This window comes from Ambystoma mexicanum, chromosome 7q (genome assembly GCF_040938575.1).
Source record: "Ambystoma mexicanum isolate Mex_15411 chromosome 7q, UKY_AmexF1_1, whole genome shotgun sequence".
NCBI lineage: Eukaryota > Metazoa > Chordata > Amphibia > Caudata > Ambystomatidae > Ambystoma > Ambystoma mexicanum.
Window position 1 is genome coordinate 135,545,127 of NC_090941.1, and position 25,763 is coordinate 135,570,889.

The 25,763-nt window shown below is 45.2% G+C and overlaps 7 non-coding genes and 2 pseudogenes across 7 annotated transcripts; all 9 read right to left on the reverse strand.

Moving 5' to 3' along the window:
* Positions 1-3,629: 3,629 nt before the first annotated feature.
* On the reverse strand, positions 3,630-3,704 carry LOC138529025 (small nucleolar RNA SNORD99). Its single transcript, XR_011284387.1, has one exon. It is a non-coding gene; the product is annotated as a small nucleolar RNA SNORD99 (small nucleolar RNA).
* A 1,520-nt stretch (positions 3,705-5,224) lies between these two features.
* LOC138529008 (small nucleolar RNA SNORD49) lies at positions 5,225-5,293 on the reverse strand. Its single transcript, XR_011284372.1, has one exon. It is a non-coding gene; the product is annotated as a small nucleolar RNA SNORD49 (small nucleolar RNA).
* Positions 5,294-5,653: 360 nt separating this feature from the next.
* LOC138529020 (small nucleolar RNA SNORD65) lies at positions 5,654-5,719 on the reverse strand (annotated as a pseudogene).
* A 1,799-nt stretch (positions 5,720-7,518) lies between these two features.
* Positions 7,519-7,589, reverse strand: LOC138529017 (small nucleolar RNA SNORD65). The gene has a single exon (XR_011284380.1). It is a non-coding gene; the product is annotated as a small nucleolar RNA SNORD65 (small nucleolar RNA).
* Positions 7,590-11,304: 3,715 nt separating this feature from the next.
* On the reverse strand, positions 11,305-11,429 carry LOC138529007 (small nucleolar RNA SNORA16B/SNORA16A family; annotated as a pseudogene).
* Positions 11,430-11,812: 383 nt separating this feature from the next.
* Positions 11,813-11,954, reverse strand: LOC138529004 (small nucleolar RNA SNORA16B/SNORA16A family). Its single transcript, XR_011284368.1, has one exon. It is a non-coding gene; the product is annotated as a small nucleolar RNA SNORA16B/SNORA16A family (small nucleolar RNA).
* A 7,465-nt stretch (positions 11,955-19,419) lies between these two features.
* On the reverse strand, positions 19,420-19,494 carry LOC138529023 (small nucleolar RNA SNORD99). The gene has a single exon (XR_011284385.1). It is a non-coding gene; the product is annotated as a small nucleolar RNA SNORD99 (small nucleolar RNA).
* Positions 19,495-21,562: 2,068 nt separating this feature from the next.
* On the reverse strand, positions 21,563-21,633 carry LOC138529018 (small nucleolar RNA SNORD65). Its single transcript, XR_011284381.1, has one exon. It is a non-coding gene; the product is annotated as a small nucleolar RNA SNORD65 (small nucleolar RNA).
* A 1,415-nt stretch (positions 21,634-23,048) lies between these two features.
* Positions 23,049-23,119, reverse strand: LOC138529014 (small nucleolar RNA SNORD65). The gene has a single exon (XR_011284377.1). It is a non-coding gene; the product is annotated as a small nucleolar RNA SNORD65 (small nucleolar RNA).
* Positions 23,120-25,763: the final 2,644 nt, after the last annotated feature.

Consider the following 25,763-nt stretch of genomic DNA (forward strand, 5'->3'; position numbering starts at 1 on the left):
TTAGCAATGCAGTATATTTACATGGATTCCTGAGAGTTTCTTATTATACTAGGAAGGAGGTTTTCAGTTTCCTGCGAAAAATAGGGAGTGAGTTTTCTGCTCTGTCAGCAGGAAGAGGGTTCCAGGTCTTGGCTGCAATGCAGGGGAAGCTTAGGCCTCCGGCTTTGGCTTTTTTGATGTGTGGGATGCAGATTAGATTGGAGTAATGCGATCTAGTGGGACGGGAGGAGGATGGTTTGAAGATGGTTTCTGATAGATAGACCGAAGACAAGGCTGCCGAGGAATCCTGAAGCAAAGCGCCCGGACATTGAAGTCCATCCCCGTCAACGACAATCATTGTAATGCTCCATTGCCCAAGAGATTTGAATCAAGGACTCCCTTGCTCACAGTCCACCACTAAAGTCAAGGTCAACGACGAACCAAGGAGAATCGCCAGTGTTTCCCACCCTCCAAATCCTCAAAGACACTGACGAAGATCCGAAAGCCAGCCTTGGTAAAGTCCTGATCGCTGACGCCAGATGCTGCAAACCAGACACACATACTGGGCAAAAGTTCTTCATTGACTCTTTGCAGCAAACTATCGCCATTGAGGTGCACTGCACGCCTCATCTTTGCAGTACGTCCATGACTGATGGTCGACGAGCACCACCAGGACTGGAGCTGCTGCCTCGCTGCCTTTGTTCACCCTTTTCTTCGTGGGATTTGGACAGTGGCTCCTGCCTTAAAGGGAGTTCACTCAAGAAGGATCCACCCATGACAAACTCTGCTAAAGCATGTACATTGGGGTAATGGGACCTTTCGAGGGAAGCAAGACCATTATGAACAAAATATGGACTGGGCTTGTTAATTGCATTATTTACAGGTTGGGTACAGGGGAGATCCTCACACAGAACTGTGTCTAGGTAAACGGGACAAAGTATTCTGCCAATTGTTTAACCACTTGTTTTCCTCCTGTGTTTATGGTTGATACCTTTTGCTAATTGATTTCTATGCCATTGGAGACTGAGCAGTTGGTGCATCTTTGGAAGAGTAATTGTGGTACCACATTGAGACTATTTATCATTTTAGAATTACCTGAGCACAAAGTGTTATTTTGATGGTGTATTTAACTGAAACCTTGTGTGGACATTCCTTTGTGGGTGCTTGGGGAACAACACTACTTCAGAACCAGCCTGCATCACAGAGATTAAGCCTTGATTGGTCGTCCATCGCTACCCTAGAGAGAATCTTGGCTGGGGTGCTCTGTGCTTCTACTCTGCCATATAAAGGGCAGGAGTACAGATAATCTCTCCCCCCCCTCCATCTTTTACACAAGACTTTGATTGGTATGTTAGATAGACAATATGCAGCTCAATCCATCTAACAAGAAATCAAGCAAGTGATTTATAGATATATATAAAACGCACTTTCGTGGTCTAGTGTCTGATGGATTGGCCTGAAGACACGACACACAACTCAGTATTTCTCATTAAGGATTAAAAGAAGTGAAGGATGCCTTATGCCAAGTTGTCAATACTTCCTGAACCTCTTAGAGTATATAACCCTTGTCATACGCCTCAACCAACATTCCAGTGATAGAATGGTGAAAGGAGATGGGATGTCCTTGAGAAAGAACCGAATCCAAACATGCTACTGGGTTGTACCTGTGGTACAGCATCCTTGGATGAAAACAGAACCTGTTTTTAATTGTGGCAAGATGAGACACTACGCAACTGCCCATGAAAACCCCTCCAACGGCATGGTAAACAATACCAGCGATCACCAATAGGGAATCTGTCCATTCAGAACAATTCCCAAGCTATATCATGGACACAGGACCAGCCACTAGTCATTTTATTATGCTTGGTGAATTTTATTTGGGATAGCTGAAGTGGGAGGGTGTTTACCTTCATAGACAGTGGAGCCACTGTTCGATATTACCTATGTACACCAGCAAAGGGTTCCCCTGAAAACCAAGTTCCAGGGTGAAGCATCAGTGGATGGCTCACCACTCATTTCAGACCCTCTCACTACACAAATAATATCCTCACACCGTCCAGCATCCATGACTGCCTCTATGCCTGGTGCACTTCCAATGATCTCTGCCTCAATGCCAGCAAACCGATCTTCCCATTGGGACCACTGCCCCCCCACTTCTTCCCCTCACTCGCTTTCCTACACAGGATTCCCCCTGCTCCCTCATCTGAAGCCAGAAGCCCGATATTCAACTCCTCTCCTCCCCCAAACCTTCTCAGACACAGGACATTACCTAGTCCCACTTACAGCTCTCCCTGCTCTAAGGAATTTTACCTTTTCTCACCTTCCCCCAGAAGCTCAATGGTACGAGCCCTTGTTCTCTCTAGGCGACTATTCCAATAGCCTCCTCAGGAATCGTCCTCTCCAGCTAATCCAGAATAGGGCACCAAGACTTATCCTTTGCCTCAAGTCCAGGGACCACGTGTCTTCTACCCCACTACCTGCATTAACTCACCCAATCTCTTTCCGAATCCAGGGGACCACTTAAGGACACTTGTACCACGCACTAGCAAGTATGAAAAAGGGCATCCGATCAGCAAACCGTTCACATGGCCTCAAGTGCCTATCGGCATAGGGTTATGAAAATGGGAGGCTGAACATCGTGGTGTTCCAGGAAGGGACAGCTAGTCTGTCCCTGGGAGGTGGCCAGCCTTCAGAGTATCCATCACATAAAGGCCAAAATCCAGTGGGTAGCGTATGAATGTCTCCTTTCATGTCTGGGGTTCTTTTCTCAATGGTAGTATATTAAAGTTCTGCTACTAAAAACTGTTTCAGGGAGTGGCGAGAAGAGATGTGGCGCCACATGGCGATACGATTGGGGGAATACTGCCAATAGCTCTTACGATAAAACGTAGCATAATTTCTTTGCAATGGCAGAATATAATCCTTTAAGCTGTAACTGTCAAATGCTTTGACCATTGATGTTAAGAGTATAAGTGTACACTGTATGAACATGTCACCTTAGCAGTTCCTGTCGAGTTTGATTTGTGCTCACCCAACTGTAATAAAGAGCATGGCTTCTTGCCAGGTGTGTGCTCCTGTGATTACGAGTTCCATATGGTGAGATCAGGGGATCAATCCCTACTCGCTGAGATGTACAATGCCTGGCGGCAAGCATAAGCTCTAATCCTCAACAGCGCTAGGTACAATAAACTTGGAGCTTCAAAGCATAATACTCTAGAAAAGAAGGCATGCATCTTGCAAGCCATCCTCTGGCCACAATCCCTTTACCAAAAAAGAAGACTCCAACACCCAATCTTTCACACATAACACCAGGCAGCAATCTTTATTTCTGAAAGATTTAAGTTTACAGCAACCAGTTAACATTCCGATCAACCTGTTGTCACAAGCCATGAGGGCAAAACATCCAGCCATAGGGTTTAGCTCTGAATCCCCACAAGACCGTTTTCTTGTTGCCAAATCCACGCAAGTCTCAGAAGGAAAGTAGACAGCAACCTCCATGAGTGGTAGCTTGTGTCCTGTAGATGCAACTTAAGCAAGTTCAATTTGCAGTTTTGGGATTCAGGATTTACTGTGAAGGGAGCAATTACCTGCAAGGAGAAGGAAAGAAATTACAACAAAGCCAACCACATTCAAAAATCACAATTCATAGCAGCTGGTCTCAGTCCCATATCCACAAGCCTCATCCAATGAGTCAGCAAATTAAGTTGGTGTCATCATAGACCAGTGAGTGCTTATGCCACAATCCAGAAGTGGGTGCAAACTGGAGGCTGCTTAACTACACTGTTGAATTGCGGCCTACTTTGTGAAGATAAGCTTGCAGGGCGAGTAGACAGCAGGGTTTCTTGGCCCTGCACAACCACCTCGGGCTGCTCCAACTACTGAAGTCCAAGCAGGCAAGTGAGCACAATGCGGTTTGAACCAATAAGCTAAAGTGGTGCTAGTAGCCCTCAAAAGCAGCCTTTCATGCCTCAAACATGTATCTTACGAGTGGTGTTGCAGACTGATCGCATTTGCTCAACTGCCAACACAGATGCCGGTTTTGTTACTTGGGGTACAATACCTGACCCCCCACACAATGAACAGTGGCATTGTGGAGTAGCCTTGTTATACGAGAACAGTTGGGTGGCCAGGCTGGATAGGTCCAAAACAAGGGATACATTTCAAAACCACAGTATAGCCAATGACGCAAATAGAAAGTCACTAGTTATACATATGGATCCACTAGACATTATATGCACTCACCATGAAAACCACTAGGTGAAATAAACATGAATAATCAACTGCATCCATTTATACATAACATGGCACTCATTGGACAAAGGCCGTCATCTTTAAAAATGGATGCCACAGAAGCTCAGAATTAACAAGTACTTCCAGACATCAGGCTCAAAGCAGAATGCAGTACATGCAAGTTAGAAAACCATGCCCAGCACCAAGATAGCGGTAGCAAACAGGTTAACCAATGAAATCACACCAATGTTTGAGACTATGGGATTTGCACCTGACCTACACAAAATGTATCAATGCCTTTGTTTTTACAGTGGGCAGGGCTGTTTTTGAATTACTTCTCCCAGCTGTGGTATTAAGCGTTTTATGCATGTGCCTACTTAAAACATGTTTATCAAGTTGTACCCTTCAACTGAGTCCTACAATTGCAAGATCCTGAAATGGGACCAGTCTGCAAGAAGTAGGCATGCAGGTTTTGTGTAAGGCCTAACCCCCCCCCCCCACCCCCTTATCAACCAAGCATTGATGCACACATCCCCCAGACTGCTTGCTACCACCAGCACACCAACACTGAGCCACAACTAAACCAGCTTGCTTTAGCACAGCTTATCTGCCCTAGTCTCAAAATCTTGTTCTTCCTATGGATAAGCTGTAGAAAGCAGATGGCACATGAAGTAGGTGCTGCTCACCCACAGCCATCCAAACCACCATTTGAGCCACATGCAGGGCGCTAGGTGGGATCGTAAAGCATAGTAAAATAAATCTGCAAGTCACAGCTTAATGCCACCATTTAGCGCAACAGTCTGAAGGGGCTACATTCTAGTCAAGGAGTCTGGTACTGGCACTCAAACATTACACACCAGATACCCACCTTGAGTTAAGGAGGCTGTGGCGTGTCAGCCATGCATGCTCAACAGTTCAGCGACTACGAAATCTATTAAGTTGAAAAAAGAAAAAACAATTACTTACTTAAGAATCAAGTTGGGTAGAAGGAAGAAAGCTAAACTAAACCGCCACAAGTCAGAGGTTGAAAATCGTCAGTTATCGCATCGGTCGGCTTTTCCTATCTTTCAGACTCATCATGTTGATGCTTGCACAAGTGCTGACAATATGCGAGACGAGCATGAGACAAGAAAAAAACCTACTCACCATTCCATAAGCAGTGTGGAAGCCAATCGTAAGACAATTGAGATATTTCTGTAAGAAAGAAGGGAAAAATGAGCTCCCATCCAACTAGGCAAAGGGAAGCAATAAAGTTTAACAGTCAGCTTTCGCATTGGACGGCTTTTCCTATGCACCATTTAAAAGCAGCTGATGGTGCCCCCTGGATAAGCAGTTCTGCAATTAGGAGCTGGAAATCACCATCATGTCTGACACTATTGTAACCCTGCAAGACAAAGTGAAACATGGCAAAAAAATAAGCCAACTATGCAAACCCTCTAGATGCAGTCAGAAAAACACCACTGACAATCTGCTGGTAATTCCAGCTATTTCAGTTGGAGTTTCATCATCAGGGTTAAATGCTAGCTCGTAACTGACAACTACGTGTGGCTCTGTTAGTAGACGCCATCTGCAAGACCAGTGCAACCCATTAATTCATCCATTAGACCATCCCAAAAATATCTGCTACATCTACCAACCATTCAAATCATACTCCCAAAAATCTGTCTCACTAGGTCACAGAAGAAAATGGGAACAAAACCACTCAGAAGTCAAAATAAAATCACTGTCAGGTGTGCACAGCACCTAGTGTGGGAAACTGCAGCCGATTAAAACAACCCAATACTAGGCCTTGCAAATGAACACATACATTACTTTAGTCTATTCAGGGGGATTGTAGTGCATTCAAAAAAAGGGAGCAGCAACCAAGAGGCAAACCCATGCAAGAAATAAAAGATGTAGGCATTTTAACAGCAATACATAGAGGCATCCACAGTGCAGGCAAGTTTATATATGTTTGGCATAATGAAGAGCTTTTATGCATATGATCACACCACTAGCAGCCTAAGCACATGGCCTGGAAATAAATGGGTTATGTAGGACCTACATAACCCATCAGTGAGGATGGTGTGTGAAATATTTCAGTGGTCTGCAACCTTTGGCTCTCCATGTGACCATCAGCAATAAACAACTGCAAGGGGGGGGGGTTGGAAATCCTGAGGCCCTATTGCAAAAGGCCCTTGCTCCCAGTTAACACAGTGTAACAGTAATTCCAGAAGGTCTGGGCCAGGAGTGGCATTGCTCAATAAATACCATTTTGAGTCAACATGCTGTTGGAGAACCTAACGGGGATCACTAGACCCGTTAATAGCATAGGAAATGCAACAAACCTAGCATATGAAATGCTTTGGTGACTAGAAAGATGTGGGAAAAAAATAAACCAAGTGGCTCTAGCTCGTTTAGGGCTGTAAATGCAGGAAAGGTTATAGAACAGGGAGAGGGGATTGAAAAATGGTACATTAACTTGTGTATTAACCAAGCCCTTTAGTATGCAACTGAACGCCCAATACATATAACATCCGATCTAGACTCTTGCCCAGTGACAAGGATGAAAGACACGTTGAAGATCGCTGGGATGGGATTACTGCTAGGCAGTCCCCTACAGAAGACACGGGAAACAGAGAAGACACGGGAAACAGAGAAGACACGGGAAACAGAGAAGACACGGGAAACAGAGAAGACACGGGAAACAGAGAAGACACGGGAAACAGAGAAGACACGGGAAACAGAGAAGACACGGGAAACAGAGAAGACACGGGAAACAGAGAAGACACGGGAAACAGAAGGGAAGGCGCTGCTACGCAAAGCCAAGGATTGAGTAGGGAAGGCAGTGAGAGCAAGAGCAATATTCTAAACAGATGCAAACTGAAGTGTACAATTAAAGTAGAGCCAAGAAGGACCCTCCCATTAAATATTAGCCTTCATCCAGTGCAAGAGGGATGGTAGTGTCAGAAAAAAGTGATCAGTGCCACAATGAACCTACTCAGCAATTAAGTACTGTACAGAAGGGGTGAAGATTAGGGATTCTATGATGATATGGCAAAAGGATCTTTGGGTTGCCCACTAGGACAGGAAGGGACCAATTCTTTGTTAACTACATCTGTAGTCAGTCACGGACAACCTAGACATCACTGAGAACCAGTCGCCTCACCCCCAGCATATAGCACTGACCAATATTCCATGGGCCCAATACTCACCACTAGCCAAATGATATTGTCATTAGAAGCAACATCTTCGACCTGCAGAACAACAAAAGTCAAGGAGTCAACATCTATATTTTACATTAAATGCTTACACAGAGAGCGGGTTAGTGTTCAGAAAAACAGTCTCACCACTGACAGTCTGTCGGTAATTCCAGCTTGTTTTAAGTAGCATCATCATTAACACCAGGCTAACAAATAAAACCCATCACAATAAATGTTGGTCTCACCAGATCAGTCCAGAATAGCTTTGTATCCTGCCAAAAATGAAAATAAAAAGGTTAATTCTGGTCCAGTTATGCGGCAGTACTTTAATATGATGCTAATTTGCATAACCTACAACACCCCAATCACTGGAGCTTTCAGAGCCCACAACTCACTCAGTTCTACCCCCCGCCCCCGTCCCGATAAAGGGTAGCTCCGGACGGGGAAATTTGTCTTGGAAAGGCACAAAGTCCATCTTCGAAGATCTGCAAAGATCATATATTTATTGGACACTGCATGGAGCCTATGCACAATTGTTTCCAGGTGCCAGAAGACCGATTTGGGGTGGGGGGGTGCAGGAATTGAACCACAAAAGTGGGAACAAAAACTGGTTATATTGGCCTAGATTGCCTTGCCAATTTCAAATAAACATGCCCAATATCGTCCCATAGGCGCAGAATGCACCAACACCAGACCACTGGTGTAAATATCTAAGGCGATCAGGGAGACTACCACATGGCGAGTTAAAAATGAAGCCAGCAAGCACTAGGGACCCAGAAGTATAAAGTTTTAGACAGAACCCTGAATCTACCAAGAGTGGCGAGAAGAGGCTGTGGAGATAAGGTGGGGAAATGCAACTAACTAGTTAAACCTCTTGAGCTGGTTAACTAGAGTCACAGGGTCCACAATAAACAAAAAAAAGTGCTGATGCGCAACGGGTCAACTAGAGTTCTTTTGGGAGCGCTGCATGCTGCCTTTCCTAGTCCATTCCTTCAACCACCAGAGTGGGAACCAACTCAGGAACGTGCCCTATACCTAGTAGCGGCTTTTTGCTTTGCATCTGGATCAGCAAATCTAGTGAGAATCTGTGCTCACGAGGTTAGGAATCCATGGTAGGCTTCATCACGGCCTAACTCAGAGGGGCATGCTTCAGCCATCAAATAATAAATGCGAGAAGAGTCTTCAGCGTTTCATAATCAACACAAAGTTCAGTGTGGTGCATGAACTTGTCATCACAAGACGGTCTTCTCAATTACTTAAAGTTGCATTGTTCAGCCTCCCCGTTCTTTCAAAAGGTGAGGCAAAGGTAAACGCAAAGGCAGACAACTCACCTTCACGAAGGCAGACTAGTCATTGGCTTTCTAACTTGGGAGTGCTTCATACCTAAAGAATAAACATTAAGGTTAACATGTTTCCCACCTCAACCACAATAAGCCAATATCCGAGTGTTCACATCCTCCCCAACCTCACCTTAGTAAGGAGTGGGTTAGTATCTACTGCGATTACAATCAATACTGCTGCAGCAACCTACCCCTACACATGTAATAGCGGTTGCCCTTTTACATCTTCCTGGGTCCGTGCTCCCAAGACTTAGAAGATCCAGTGACACCATGTTGGCTTATTATAAGCGACTTTGGGTTAGTTTATAGTAGTAGCAGCAGCTGGTAACAGTTGTCCCGCTTGTCTGACCATCTGTGTGCGCGTAATTGGGCTGGTTTACATTGCCCATTACATGTCACAGCTTCATGCAGGTAGAAGGGCCGGTGCTCCCGACACCCCCCCACCCCCCACCGTATTTTTGCTTGCAGCTTACAAGTCTCATGTTTCTGGTTAATGCACCACGTTCAGCAACTGTCTCAACTTGCCTAGTAGAAATCGATGTAGGAATGTGTGTAATAAAGTGTATTCAGAGAGAAGTTCCAGTTTTAAATATCGTAAATGTAGTTGATGGCAGAATGGTTTGTGTACCAGCTTAAATGGGTCTGATAGTTTGCGCATCCCAGATGAACGTCTGCGACAATTTGCGCCCCTCTTGTTCTGCCCCAAACCTTGACTGATCACCACTGGCTTACTGTGTCAACCACCCCAGAAATGTACTCCTGTGAGCCACACCTGCATACAGTAGTACTACATTGAGATGCCTACTTTGCCCTGCTAAGATCCTTGTGTTGTCCACCGTCACTCACTTGCTATTGGAGACCAGGCCCAAGCAAGCACACTCCTCTAGATCGTCACTGTTGGTAAAGCGTGGACCTTGACAGATTGTAGATTAGCATAATGTCTCTGCTGTAGCATAGATGGTAGAGGTTGAAGTATTTGGCTAGAATAAAACCAGAGAGCATAAACTGGCAATTAGCATTAAAACAAGCGTTTCCAATAGAGGGGCTCTCGTGTATTCACGATTTGCAATTATATCCGTATGAATAATGGGGACTCCCTGAACAAGGTACACCGCTATTGCAGTATGGGCAGACAATCTAGAATGAACGCTGAATTAACAGGTCTGCCTGTACTGAACACAAGGGAATTGTGTTTAGTATGGGGCACCCAGAATGAGGTGGACCAGGGCACCATACATTGGGGTGGGATGGTGTGAAATGCCAACGGCTACTACAGCTACAAAAAAAAAAAAATCAGTATGAATGACGGATATTGTAAGAAAGGGGGTGAGAAGTTTCAGATCTCCCGACTTCCCTATATTGGGTGGACGGGGAAGACCTCCTTCCGAGCAGTGGAGTGCAAGTCGATTCAAACCAGAGTAAATAGTTAAGTCAATTTCCCTCACCTTGGAGGAGCAACTCACAAGGGAATAGCTGCCCAGGTTCACGCAGGATGAGCCAATCCTTTATTTTCACTTGCATGCTATACAGATTACAGGAAAGGACAAAACTGGCTGTCCAGCATTCAACTGAGATGTCCAGGCTGGCCCACATAGTCAGACATGATGGGCGATACCTGGAACTATGGAAGGAAGCCAAGGACCAGAGGAGTGAGACTCAAGAGCAATGTGCGACTCACCAATGACAGGAGCAGTGAAGCCAGAAGAAATGTCAGAATTATTTTTTTTATTTTGTTCGAACACGGTTTTCTTTGTGTTAGTTTTCTTACTTTTGAGAGCTATCCATAGTGTTTTAGGTGGATGGGTCGGCTTGTTTTGGAAGGGTATTCAGTTTATTTTTGCAGTCCGACCTGGCAACACTGACCAAATCTGATTCTGGTGAATTGGCAAAGGGTAATCATGCATGTAAGAATGAGCATTAGAAGGAAGCTCCATGAGTAAAATGGACCCCCTATTGTAAGTCATTAGTACTTGGAATGTAGGTGGGTCGAGTGACTGCTCAGACAGATCTCACAAAGCCCATCCAGTTCACTCTAGCATAATGTTGGAGGTAAAACAGCCAAGGGAGTGAGCTATACTTCTCGGTTATCATGCACTCTCATAACTGTCTAACTCAAATCAACAATTACACTGTTGAATGTGGTTTTAGTCTGACATTGTTGTCGTAATACTACCATTGCAGTGTCCAGAAAGCACATTACTAATAATAATAATTTGGCATTTATATAGCGCTGCGAACCCTCAGGTATCTGAGCGCTGCTTATTATTACCCACGGTGTGTGGTACTCATTTATCGACCTCGGAAGGATGAAAGGCTGAGTTTGGCCCCGCCGGGATTCGAACCTGCGTTAGCAGACTCTGCACGGATGTCAAAGCGAGCGCTCTACTCGCTGTGCCACTTGACCGATAACTAGTGGCCGGCGAACGTCATTCACTGATGTATTAACACACTTACCTTGTATATCCTAGCCCAGATCTCTTGGAAGTCGAACTGCTGCTGCCAACGACCTGCAAAATTGATGCAATTGTTAGGACGTCTATTACATCTCATGAATGATGCAGAAATACATCAGCAGATGTACTTTCCTGAAATGTTGCTCAGTCAGCGGCATTGCGACTGGCAAACGACCGTCAAGGAAAGGCCTCATTTAATCTATCCACATCAACTAAGAGTTCACATGGCTTGGATAAAAGCCAGAACATGGTCAGATCCATTCAAAGTTGTACATTACAAAACCTACACACAATGTTGAAATAACCATAGTAGCGGTAAAAAATATCTACACAACAAATGTATTGATTAACTGGGTTTGATTTCAGTCAATACGGAACCACAATACCTTGCATTTTTCCTCCATGTTAAATTGCGACTGTAGTCTTTGAAACAGGTCTGTAAAGAAAGAGAAAGCGGTTAAGGACGTTCAGGCGGCTACAGATGGGGTTAACGTTTGATGGGTCAACTGCAAGTCAATGTCCACTACATCGGGACTGGTAAGCCAAGGGATGCAAACATACTTCCATAACAACATGGGAACCCTTCTTGTATATGGCTGGCTTTAGCGCAAACAGCATCTGCATGCGAACATGTGCTTCCCTGTAATGTTGCCAGTGCGTTACCAATAAAACGGAACCCAGCGACCGTCAAAAGAAACATTTGCTCTTGGCACCCGTTTGTCCACGTTAGCTACTGTAAATGACCTAACGTGGCTTCGATCAGGGCCGTGTGGAATGGGCCCATCGATCACACGTGACGTGCACATTTAAATTGCAGCGCTCCCTGTGTAGTTACCGCCCCAATCGCCCGGTGTTACATTGTGCTACACTCTCCAACCCCTACCATCCCCCAAACCCTCACCAGAAACAACCGCAACATACCTTACAAAACCTCTGCCCACTTATAGACAATATCTGTACCCCTACAAACTACGCCAACCTAGATGCGGAGAAACTCGCTGACCTCTACAACAAAACGTTAGAATCAGCAGTAGACACCATCGCCCCACTCAAACTCACCAAAGCCAAACCGGCAGCCCATATGAACAAATGGTTCACACCAGAGCTAAAAATCCTCCGAAACTCCAAACAAGCCGCAGAAGCCACCTGGAGAAAAACGCCCAACCTCTCCAACAAAACTCAACTCTCGATAGCAGCCACCACCTACAAAACTGCTATCCTTAAGGCCAAAAAAGAGACATATGATAACAGAATTGAGAGCGCCAAATCCAAAACAAAAGAGCTTTTCAATATCCTCAGGGAACTCGAATCCCCCCCCACTCTGGCTGAAACCTGCGTGAAAGATGCAGACTGGTGTGAGAGGATTCAAAAAGCCCTAGCAGACAAAATCACCATGTTACAATCCAAAATCGAACAGAAAAAGCTCAGCCTTTCCAAAAAAACAAACCATCCTCCGTCCACCACCCCAAAAACACCTACTTGCCCCCCCCTTCTCCTTCTCACCAGTTTCCACTAAAGAAGTAGAAAGCATCATTAAGGGCCTCAAGCCCTCTAGATGCCAAGGGGACTCATGCCCAGCTCCCATCATCCAAGAAGGCGCCAACACTCTGGCCCCCTTCATAACAGCCCTCATCAATGCATCCTTCAAATCAAGCTCAGTGCCCAGCAGCCTCAAGGAGGCCTGGGTCATGCCACTTCTAAAAAAACCTAATCTAGACCCCAATAACCCAACTAATTACAGGCCAATCACCACCGTTCCCTACATCCTAAAGATCCTAGACAGAGTGGCCTACCTGCAAATACAGAAGCACCTGGAAGACAACAACCTCCTGGGTCTCAGACAATCCGGCTTCAGGCCAAGGCATGGAACAGAGTCAGCCCTACTGGACCTAAAAATCCAGATGGACGAGGCAAAGGACAAGGGTAATCTAGCCATTCTCCTACTGCTAGATCTATCAGCTGCCTTCGACCTCGTCGACCATCAGATCCTCACAGAACATCTGATGACCTCAGCGGCCTTCTCTAACCAGGCGACTGCCTGGATCCAGTCCTTCCTAACCAACCGAACCACCCGGGTCTTCTCCCCAGGGGCATCAGCACTCCCTGTCCCCATCACCTGCGGCGTTCCTCAAGGCTCGTGCGTCTCGCCGACCCTATACAATATCTTCACAAAGCTATTGTTTGACCGCCTAGATAACCTAGGTGTCACTTACACAAACTATGCTGACGATACCCAGGTTCTCATCACCCTATCAGGGTGCTACGACGAGGACTCCACCAGAATCAACAACCTTTATTTAGAGATCCAAGCCTGGATGGCAGAGCACGGCCTATGCCTCAACGACGAGAAAACTGAGCTCCTCATTGTCGGCTCCCAACATCGACTAAACAAACTAGACCCCCGTTACGCGTCCATCAACATAGACGGTAACCTAATCACAGTAGCCAAAGAAATTAAAACCCTTGGGGTTTATCTAGACTCTACTCTCTCGCTCAAAAGACAGGTGAACGCAACTGCCTCTTCAACAGCTTACACCAATAAGCTCATCAACGCCTGCAAACCTTTCCTATCACCTTCCAGCTGCATTACACTAGCCAGAGCGTTAGTGCTCTCAAAAATTGATTACTGCAATACCCTCTTTCTTGGCTCATCAGAACACAACCTGAACAAACTACAGGTACTTCAAAATAACGCCATCAGAGCCGCCTTCAGTATCCCACGAAACGCCCACATCTCCAGCTTCAGACAAGATGCTCACTGGCTCCCAGTACGAGACAGAATCACCCTCAGATCACTCGTCATCGTCCATAAATGCCGCTCTAATGACGCACCCAAATACCTGGCAGACAAGTTCCACAACCACACCTCAACTAGACCAACTAGAACACCATACGCACATTGCCTTTCCGTTCCCAAATTCTCCCTAAAAAAAGCAGGTGGCGCCAGCTTCCCGGTCCTAGCTGGCAAACTATGGAACGCTATGCCACCATACCTTAGAGCAGAACCCTCATTTTGGACTTTTAGAGCCAAAACAAAATCATGGCTTTCCAACAAAAACGCTGCTTAATGCACTTCCTCTCTGCATGCCTCTGTTGACCACCTGTAACCCGGTCTGCTACACCGTTGTTGTTTTATCACAGTCTGTATTGTATATTTTTGCCATGCTGTAACTGTTTAAGTCTCCGGCGCCCAGCTACCCCAGGGTTCGGTGCGCGGTACAAATAAACTAAACTAAACTGTTCAACGCGTTCACATTCTATGCGATATCCAAACCGGTTTCTAACTAATATAAGTTTTAGAGTAAACTGCACATAAAGAGGCGCTCATAACAGAGTAAGGCAAGACGCACATAACAGTTGCAGACCTTCCTAAAACCCAGTCACGAGAATCCGAGCGTTAACGAGGCGGCGATTTAAATAAAAAAAAAAAAATAAAAAAAAAGTCCCTTCACATTCAACTTTTAAAGAAGCCACTTATCCCCAAAATTTGGTGTTGCGAGTACTGCAATGAAGCGATCGAACAATTAAACCAATGTTTTTAAGTCTAGACAATCGATACCGACACGGCGATTGATTTACACACCAATACAAAACACGCGCAGCTAAGATATCAAACCAATGACTAATGGTGGGTACAACTTACCGTCAAGTGTGGCCGTGGCGGATGGTAACGGATTGTCACCAACATCACCTATTCACTCCCTGACCAGCTCAGCAACGGGGGAAAAAAAACACTTACGGCCGCGACGGTCTTTTAAAGTCGTCACCTCGCAATATGCAGTGCTCTCATTGGTTGTTTGAGCTGACAGATAGAGTTAGAAGGCAAAACTATCTGATGAGCGCACAAAACTAGGCGGCCGTGGACGCCATGCTGGTGGACAAGAAGCTGTAGAATCCCCAGCATTTCCTATGCATCAGTGTGCAACATGTTATTTATCCGCTTTTAAATAGATTTGCAACACGCTTATAAAAATAGAATTCTGTGTTTTGACTGAGCTGTGGCTCAATACATAAAAACGATTAAAAAAATGCAGTAAAAATTTCACACATTAGCCTAACACCCCCATTTCTGGCATTAGTGTCTTCAGGGTCAACATTGTAATTTGCAAGTTACTAGCCAAACAAAAAGTAATCTACCTCTTCAATTCGCCAAGTTTTAATTCCTGGTGACGGAAGCAGTTAATCTGAAGCAATATACTCTGCATCACACTTTTTACTGGTGGTATATATGCTAAGTATCATGCCCATTTTGTTTGAGAGATGGTAGTCTAGTTAGGAGGTGATGTTTATAAACCAATCATTGTATTCTGCCAGGCTATTATGAAAGTCTGTGCAAAAAAGTACACGCCTACTCGTCCTTTGCAGTTAAGGGGTTAAACTACAACTATTGGCATGACAAGTGAAGATAGGCGGATGAGCTAACATCCTATGAATTTGTCTTTCTTCCAACCCATGGACTGTTCCTGGCCATGCCATTCACACCCACACCTGCCCTCTCCACTAAGACCACCCCCCCCTATTTCTGTCAGGTGACTGCTTAGAAATAATAAACGCATATACACACCAGTACAATCAATTGCTTACTGCCGCTGTGAACCCGCTCTTTGTGTAATAAAACATACCATTAACCAGAGTTCCTTCCACAGCACGATTTCTGAGCAATGTGCCCCTTCAGTTGCACGTTTTGAATTGTTAAAAACAAGCAGTAGCAAAGCCAACAGTTTTGACTCTTGTGTAGCGATCAGATAGGCATTTGCCAGGACCTACTGTAATATGCCCAGGTACTATGACCATTTTCTAGCTGTTGCCAACGTATCACTAGGTAGTGACATTATGGCAGTGTTTGAAAAATGCCCATCCCACATTTAAATGCCACAACGGTTGCCTTTTCCAATGCATTTTTCTTTAAATTGTAGGACTTTCAGTCCCAAATTTATATTTTTGGAAATGTAAGGCTACACGTCCCAGAATTCAATCTCTCAAATGGAATGGGGCATGTTGCCAAGTGGGAAAATCCGTTCCAATGATCATTTCCTCTGGGAGTCCCAGGACAACCGCTACCTTTAGTGGTGTTGTCCTTGCACTCTAAGGTGAATGGGATTTTAGGGTAGACATCAGCATTCCCATGGACACAGGTTATTTTTATGGTTTCTTTCAAATCTATTCTGTTTAGACCAGATCCGAGCGGATGGCCATTTGTCTGCTGCCTGAGTTAATCAGGGCCCAGAATTGATGTTAGGACAAGAACACAGGAAGATGTTAGTTTTCCTGTGGTTTAGCCCCCTTCCCCTCCCATTCTCTCCACTCATCAGGTTGATTTTCGGACATGTGCGAGCAAAATCCCTTTCTTGCCACATTGAAAGCAGTTGGGAGCATGGCCTCATCTATTACTCCACTGAATTATGACTCCAAGATTGAAAGCAATATTGCCATGGAAATGCCGCTAAACCAGGTTGAGTACCAGAGAAACATGCAGCCTACCTTCACGTTTAATCCCACCTCTGTGTGCGAGAGATGAGCATGCTTAAGAAAATGCATCCCATGACCTACCCTGGAGATATCATTCCATCCAAGTTTATTCTTGGTATCAATTAATTTGCCCCTTATCCTTCGCGAATTACTAACACAACTTTTCTTCACAAAATTGCCGACTCTTATACAAGATTTCATGGTAACTACCTTGCATAAGAAACCTGAACACAGAACCCCAAAGTAAACAGCAATCCGAGACCTATTTTAATGTTCCTTTTTACTACACATTGTGGACAAAATTGCCACAGTACAATTCCAGGAGCACTTGGGTCATTCTGATATTTTGCATCCTAGGCAGTCAGGGCTTCGATCTAATTACGGCACTGATGAGTGCCTTGTTGGATCTTCAGACTCAGATGCTAGGCGTCATCGATAGGAGCAAGACTGGGCTAGCGATGTTATTCGATCAGCAGCTTTTGCTGCTGAAGAACTATCCAGTATAGGAGGCTGCTCCAAGGACAGTGGACCGGATCAACTCCTTTCTTACTAATAGAAAATCTCAAATCTGGTGGGGTAATGCTGCCTCTGACCCAGCACAAATCACTTGTGGAGTTCTGCTGGGAAGGGGCAGCTTCCCCCCCCACCCCCCCCCGACCCCTCACCAGGCGCTTTACAGTTAAGACTTGATGCATTTGAGGCACTGATGAGCCAGAGGGCAGCAGGGACAGCAAAAAGGGCGCTTTCCCATCCAGCAGGACCGCATGCTAACGTAACCAATATAATGTATTCATATGGTGTGGGCAGCATCACTATATTTGTGTAGACATTAATAATCATGGGTAGAAGAGAAGGCTTGCAGGGTAAAGGCGACATTGCATGCACTAGGCCCAAAGCCACAAGGCAACAGAAATCTCCAGTCATGTCTGAGCTCCCATGAAGACAGTTGAACCCCCACCTGCCAGAAAGTGTTGCAAAGATGTGTTTTTACCCAATAGGAATGTGCCTTACAAGACAGTGATCAGAGGCCGGCACCTGGTGTGCATGGCCAAAGCATGACCCAGCCCATTCCTGAGTGACCACTACATACACAAGAAGCGAAACCATGCAAGGCACTAAAACAATCAGGCTCTACAATGCCTCTTTCCAGCCTGTCCTTTTGCACCACTTCCCGGTAGGACTAAGTTGCTGCGAGATCTATCATGACCTAGAACTAGTATCCTGCCAAGACCTACCCTGTAACCCACCATAAACCACAACCAAGGACACAGAAATAGGCTCCATGACAGTGCTGAGCCTAAGAATGACCCTCCGACTTACTCCCGTCCAACCTGTGAATCTACCTCAGAGCCGCTACCGCGAAACATGATGATCACTGCCACCTAATCCAGAAAGTAAATATGAACAGTGGGCTCCTAAGAGTAATCATCCAGGCACTCACTTCTCCCATCACTAAGCTTACTCTCCACTTTACACCAAGCTGCACACAGATATACCCCACGAAAAGATCGGCCTAACTGCGCACACAAACGTCCTACACAGACCCAATACCGCCAAAATCTAATCTCGGTGACCAACCTGCACACATTTTGACTGATCTCTCACTACCACCGCACCTAATGTTAGGATGCAGCCACTCGAGTGAAGCTGGTTCCCCGGAATGTCAGTCAAGAAGCCCATCAACAAGCCATTACACACACTCCGGAATATCAGGACTAGAGATGTATTCGACCCTAGAAAAGCAGATAAACTACCTCCGCCTCAGAGACTAGGATTGTCGCAGCGACTTGTACCCAGATTCTATTATCCCATATGTTTTTTTTTTTTTAATAAATGATTTGTACTGCGCTCCAGGTACCCGAAGCCTTAAGGGCGCAAGACGTTGAACTGAACAGAGGGGGGGGAGGGGGAGGAGAGAAAGTCAGGCCATGCTGCAGGGTGCTAGGGTTGGTGAAGGAAGACTAGCAGAACAGGAGTCTTCAGTTTCTTCTGAACACGACTGCAGACTCAATGGTTCTGAGGGCAGGGGGCAACACAATCCATGCCAATGGAGCTGCTATATTGAAGGCTCCACTGCAGACTTCATTCGTTTTGCAGCAGGTAGTTTTCAGAAGGTTTGTATTGTCGGATCTTCAGGGCTCTAGTGCTCGGCTTTTTTACAATAGCTTCCACTATAGACATTTATGAGTGATGAGTAACATCCTGTAACGTAATGGCCTGAACAGGAAGCCAGTGCAGGCTCCGTCTTGCGTCAGACACGTGGTCCCTATGGTTGACTTTTCACAACCCTCACTGCCCCGTGTGCTCCTTTGTGACGTAGGAGTTCCATACGGTGAGATCAGAGGATCGATCCGTAGTCGCTTAGATGTACAATGCCTGGCGGCACAAGATCTAACCCTCAACAGCGCTAGGTACAATAAATTGAGCTTCAAAGTACACATTTCTAGAAATGAAGGAATGTATCTTGCAAGCTAGCCACAAACTTCACAAGCAATCTTATTTCTGAAAGATTTACATTTACAGCAACCAGTAACATTGCGATCAACCTGTTTTCACAAGCCATGAGGGCAAAACATCCAGCCATAAGGTTTTAGTTCTGAATCCCCACTCCAAGTAGTAGACTGTTTAGTTGCCATAACCATGCAAGCCTCAGAAGGAAAGCAGACAACAGCCTCCATGCTTGGTAGCTTGCGTCCTATAGATGCAACTTAAGCAAGTTCAATTAGCAGTTTAGCCAACCACATTCATGAAATCACAATTCATAGCAGCTGGTCTCAGTCCCATATCCGCAAGCCTCATCCAGGGAGTCAGCAAATTAAGTTGTTGTCATCATAGACCAGTTAGTGAGTGCTTATGCCACTATCCAGAAGTGGGTGCAAACTGGAGGCTGCTTAACTACACTTAATTGTAGCCTACTATGTGAAGACAAGCTTGCAGCGTGAGTAGCCAGCAGGGTTTCATGGCCCTGCACAACCACCTCGCGCTGCTCCCACTACTGAAGTCGCAGCAGGCAAGTGAGCACAATGAGGTTCGAACCAATACTAAAGTCGTGCTTGTAGCCCTCAAAAGCAGCCTTTAGTGCCTCAAACATGTACCTTATGATGAGTGGTGTGGGTGACTGATCACATTCCCTCAACTGCCAACACAGATGCTGGTTTTGTTACGGGGGGGGGGGGGGTAAAACAATACCAGACCACAAACAATGAACAGTGGCATTGTGTCGTGGAGTAGCCTTGGGTTATATATGTGAACAGTTGGGCGGCCAGGTTGGATAGATCCCCCAAAAAAAAAAAATAAGATACATTTCAAAACAGTATAGCCAATGACGCAGCTATAAGTCGCTGTCATTCTGTCCTTATCCCACAGGGATTAAGAAAAGCTAAAAGCAGGACAGATTCACTAATGTGAATGTAGCAACTATACATATGGATCCACTAGACATTAAGCAAATGCACCCACTATGAAAACCACTAATTGAAATATAATCGACAGCACCATTTATAAATGAACATGGCACTCCTTGGACAAAAGCGGTCATCTTTAAAAATGGACGCTGCAGAAGCTCAGTATTAACAAGTACTTCCAGGCATCGGGCTCAAAGCAGAATTCACAAACGCACATGCAAATTAGAAAACCATGTTGAGCACCAAGATGTGATAGGAAATAGGTTAACCAATGAAATCACACCAATGTCTGAGACTATGGGATCTGCACCACCTTCACACCCGACCTACACAAAATGCATCAATGCCTTTGTTTTTACAGTGGGCAGGGCGGTTTTTGAATTACTTCTCCCAGCTGTGGTATTATGCTTTTTATGCATGGGCCTACTAACCGGTTTATCAAGTTTACATTCAAAATCAGACCTCCAATTACAAGATACTGAAATGGGACAAATCTGCAAGAAGAAGGCATGCAGATTTTGTTCAAGGCCCAAATCCCCCCCACCCCCCATCCCCATCAACCAAGAATTGATGCACACTCCAGACGGCTTGCTGCCACCAGCACACCAACAGAGACAAATAACCTAGCTTGCTTTAGCACAGCTCATCTGCTCTGGTCTCAAATCGTGCTCTTCCTATGGATAAACCACAGAAAGCAGATGGCCATGAGGTAGGTGCTGCTCATCTACAGCCATCCAAACCAACCATTTGAGCCACATGCAGGGTGCTAGCCAGGATCATATATAAAATAGTAAAATAAATCTGCAAGATCACAGCCTACTGCCACCATTTAGCGCAACAGTCTTAATGGGCTACAATTATAGTCACGGAGTCTGGTTAATACCAGCATTCTACGCCAGATACCCACCTTGAGTTAAGGAGGCAGTAGTGTGCCAGCCATCGCATGCTCAACAGTTCAGAGACTAGGAAACCTATTAAGTTGAAAGAAGAAGAAAAAAAAAAAGACACTCAAGAATCAAGTTGGGTAGAAGGAAGAAAGCTAAACTAAACAGCCACAAGTCAGAGGTTGAAAATAGTCAGTTATCGCATCGGTCAGCTTCCCCCTCCAACCCCCTCTCCCCCATCTTTCAGACTCCATGTTGATGCTTGCACAAGTGCTGACAATATGTGAAACGAACATGAGACTAAGAAAAAACCTACTCACCATTCCATGAGCAGTATGGAAGCCAACAGTCAAGACAATGGATCTTTTGCTTTCTGGAAGAAAGGGAAAATGAACTCCCCTAACTGGGAAAAGAGAAGCAATAAAGTTTACAGATGTGGTTCAGAAACAGAAAATGTCTGTTGTCGCATCGGACGGCTTTTCCTATGCATTTAGAAGCAGCTGCTATGGTGCTGGAAAAGTAGACTAACTTACAATCATGTCTGACACTAACCCTGCAAGACATAAGTTAGTGAAACACGACCAAAAAAAAAAATGCCCTCTATACAAACCCTCTAGATGTAGTCAGAAAAACATCCTCACCACTGACAGTCTGCCGGTAATTCCAGCGTGTTTTAAGCAGTATCATCATTAACACCCGCCTAGCAAATAAAACCCTTCACAATAAATGTTGGTCTCACCAGATCAGTCCAGAAGACTACAAGCTGCTTCGTATCCTGCCAAAAAATTAAAAAGGTTAATTCTGGTCCAGTTGTGCAGCAGTACTATGAAGTGCTATAAAATACCTGGATGCTAATTTACTTGCATAACCTACAACACCCTTATCACTGGAGCTTTAAGAGCCCATAACTCACTCAAGTCGAGTACCCCCCACCCAGATTAAGGAACGGTAGCTCCGGGCAAAGCATTGGTCTTGGAAAGGCAGCGCAACACAGGTTCGAACACCGAACCCACACTTAAAGCACTCGTTGGTATTAAGCGCGTTTAACATACAAGTATGCCCCTCAGCCCCTACACCATAGCTCTTGTCTGCCCCCACACAATGTGATTCTGATGCGCAAAGTATTTTTCTGAAATGCAACAGGTTAAGGCTTGGGCACCTACAAATGTAAAAATAATTCCAACAGTGGCATGCACTAGATGTATTCACAAACGGTGTCTTAACCATTATAGGTAACAAATTATGCTTAAAAATAATGCTGGTAATTCCAGCTATTTCAGTCTGAGGTTCATCATGGAAACCCCTTTAACATCCTAGATTAACAGGGTCAACTCACTATTAAAGTAGCATGGCACAAAGTCCATCTTTGAAGATCTTCAGAGATCACAGCAGGGATCATATTTATTGGGACACTTGCATGGCGCCTATGCACAATTGTTTCCAGGCGCCAGAAGGATTTGGGGTGGGGGAATAGAAACACAAAAGTGGAACAAAGACCGGTTATATTGGCCTAGATATCCTTGCTAATTTCAAACAAGCCCAATATCAGAGAAGACACGGGAAACAGAGAAGACACGGGAAACAGAAGGGAAGGCGCTGCTACGCAAAACAAAGGATCGAGTAGGGAAGGCAGTGAGAGCAAGAGCAATATTCTAAACAGATGCAAACTGAAGTGTACAATTAAAGTAGAGCCAAGAAGGACCCTCCCATTAAATATTAGCCTTCATCTAGTGCAAGTAGTGTCAGAAAAAAGTGATCAGTGCCACACTGAACCTACTCAGCAATTAAGTACTGTACAGAAGGGGTGAAGATTAGGGATTCTATGATAGATATGGCAAAAGGATCTTTGGGTTGCCCACTAGGATAGGAAGGGACCAATTCTTTGTTAACTACATCTGTAGTCAGTCACGGACAACCTAGACATCACTGAGAACCAGTCGCCTCACCCCCAGCATATAGCACTGACCAATACTCCATGGGCCCAATACTCACCACTAGCCAAATGATATTGTCATTAGAAGCAACATCTTCGACCTGCAGAACAACAAAGGTCAAGGAGTCAACATCTATATTTTACATTAAATGCTTACACAGAGAGCGGGTTAGTGTTCAGAAAAACAGTCTCACCACTGACAGTCTGCCGGTAATTCCAGCTTGTTTTAAGTAGCATCATCATTAACACCAGGCTAACAAAAACCCATCACAATAAATGTTGGTCTCACCAGATCAGTCCAGAACAGCTTTGTATCCTGCCAAAAATGAAAATAAAAAGGTTAATTCTGGTCCAGTTATGCGGCAGTACTTTAATATGAAGTGCTGATGCTAATTTGCATAACCTACAAACACCCCAATCACTGGAGCTTTCAGAGCCCACAACTCACTCAGTTCTACCCCCCGTCCCGATAAAGGGTAGCTCCGGACGGGGAAATGCGTTTGTCTTGGAAAGGCACAAAGTCCATCTTGGAAGATCTGCAAAGATCATATATTTATTGGACACTGCATGGAGCCTATGCACAATTGTTTCCAGGTGCCAGAAGACCGATTTGGGGTGGGGGTGCGGGAATTGAACCACAAAAGTGGGAACAAAAACTGGTTATATTGGCCTAGATTGCCTTGCCAATTTCAAATAAACATGCCCAATATCGTCCCATAGGCGCAGAATGCACCAACACCAGACCACTGGTGTAAATATCTAAGGCGATCAGGGAGACTACCACATGGCGAGTTAAAAATGAAGCCAGCAAGCACTAGGGACCCAGAAGTATAAAGTTTTAGACAGAACCCTGAATCTACCAAGAGTGGCGAGAAGAGGCTGTGGAGATAAGGTGGGGAAATGCAACTAACTAGTTAAACCTCTTGAGCTGGTTAACTAGAGTCACAGGGTCCACAATAAACAAAAAAAAGTGCTGATGTGCAACGGGTCAACTAGAGTTCTTTTGGGAGCGCTGCATGCTGCCTTTACTAGTCCATTCCTTCAACCACCAGAGTGGGACCCAACTCAGGAACGTGCCCTATACCTAGTAGCGGCTTTTTGCTTTGCATCCGGATCAGCAAATCTAGTGAGAATCTGTGCTCACGAGGTTAGGAATCCATGGTAGGCTTCATCACGGCCTAACTCAGAGGGGCATGCTTCAGCCATCAAATAATAAATGCGAGAAGAGTCTTCAGCGTTTCATAATCAACACAAAGTTCAGTGTGGTGCATGAACTTGTCATCACAAGACGGTCTTCTCAATTACTTAGTTGCATTGTTCAGCCTCCCCGTTCTTTCAAAAGGTGAGGCAAAGGTAAACGCAAAGGCAGACAACTCACCTTCACGAAGGCAGACTAGTCATTGGCTTTCTAACTTGGGGAGTGCTTCATACCTAAAGAATAAACATTAAGGTTAACATGTTTCCCACCTCAACCACAATAAGCCAATATCCGAGTGTTCACATCCTCCCCAACCTCACCTTAGTAAGGAGTGGGTTAGTATCTACTGCGATTACAATCAATACTGCTGCAGCAACCTACCCCTACACATGTAATAGCGGTTGCCCTTTAATGTCTTCCTGGGTCCGTGCTCCCAAGACTTAGAAGATCCAGTGACACCATGTTCGCTTATTATAAGCGACTTTGGGTTAGTTTATAGTAGTAGCAGCAGCTGGTAACAGTTGTCCCGCTTGTCTGACCATCTGTGTGCGCGTAATTGGGCTGGTTTACATTGCCCATTACATGTCACAGCTTCATGCAGGTAGAAGGGCCGGTGCTCCCGACACCCCCCCACCCCCCACCGTATTTTTGCTTGCAGCTTACAAGTCTCATGTTTCTGGTTAATGCACCACGTTCAGCAACTGTCTCAACTTGCCTAGTAGAAATCGATGTAGGAATGTGTGTAATAAAGTGTATTCAGAGAGAAGTTCCAGTTTTAAATATCGTAAATGTAGTTGATGGCAGAATGGTTTGTGTACCAGCTTAAATGGGTCTGATAGTTTGCGCATCCCAGATGAACGTCTGCGACAATTTGCGCCCCTCTTGTTCTGCCCCAAACCTTGACTGATCACCACTGGCTTACTGTGTCAACCACCCCAGAAATGTACTCCTGTGAGCCACACCTGCATACAGTAGTACTACATCGAGATGCCTACTTTGCCCTGCTAAGATCCTTGTGTTGTCCACCGTCACTCACTTGCTATTGGAGACCAGGCCCAAGCAAGCACACTCCTCTAGATCGTCACTGTTGGTAAAGCGTGGACCTTGACAGATTGTAGATTAGCATAATGTCTCTGCTGTAGCATAGATGGTAGAGGTTGAAGTATTTGGCTAGAATAAAACCAGAGAGCATAAACTGGCAATTAGCATTAAAACAAGCGTTTCCAATAGAGGGGCTCTCGTGTATTCACGATTTGCAATTATATCCGTATGAATAATGGGGACTCCCTGAACAAGGTACACCGCTATTGCAGTATGGGCAGACAATCTAGAATGAACGCTGAATTAACAGGTCTGCCTGTACTGAACACAAGGGAATTGTGTTTAGTATGGGGCACCCAGAATGAGGTGGACCAGGGCACCATACATTGGGGTGGGATGGTGTGAAATGCCAACGGCTACTACAGCTACAAAAAAAAAAAAAAAAATCAGTATGAATGACGGATATTGTAAGAAAGGGGGTGAGAAGTTTCAGATCTCCCGACTTCCCTATATTGGGTGGACGGGGAAGACCTCCTTCCGAGCAGTGGAGTGCAAGTCGATTCACACCAGAGTAAATAGTTAAGTCAATTTCCCTCACCTTGGAGGAGCAACTCACAAGGGAATAGCTGCCCAGGTTCACGCAGGATGAG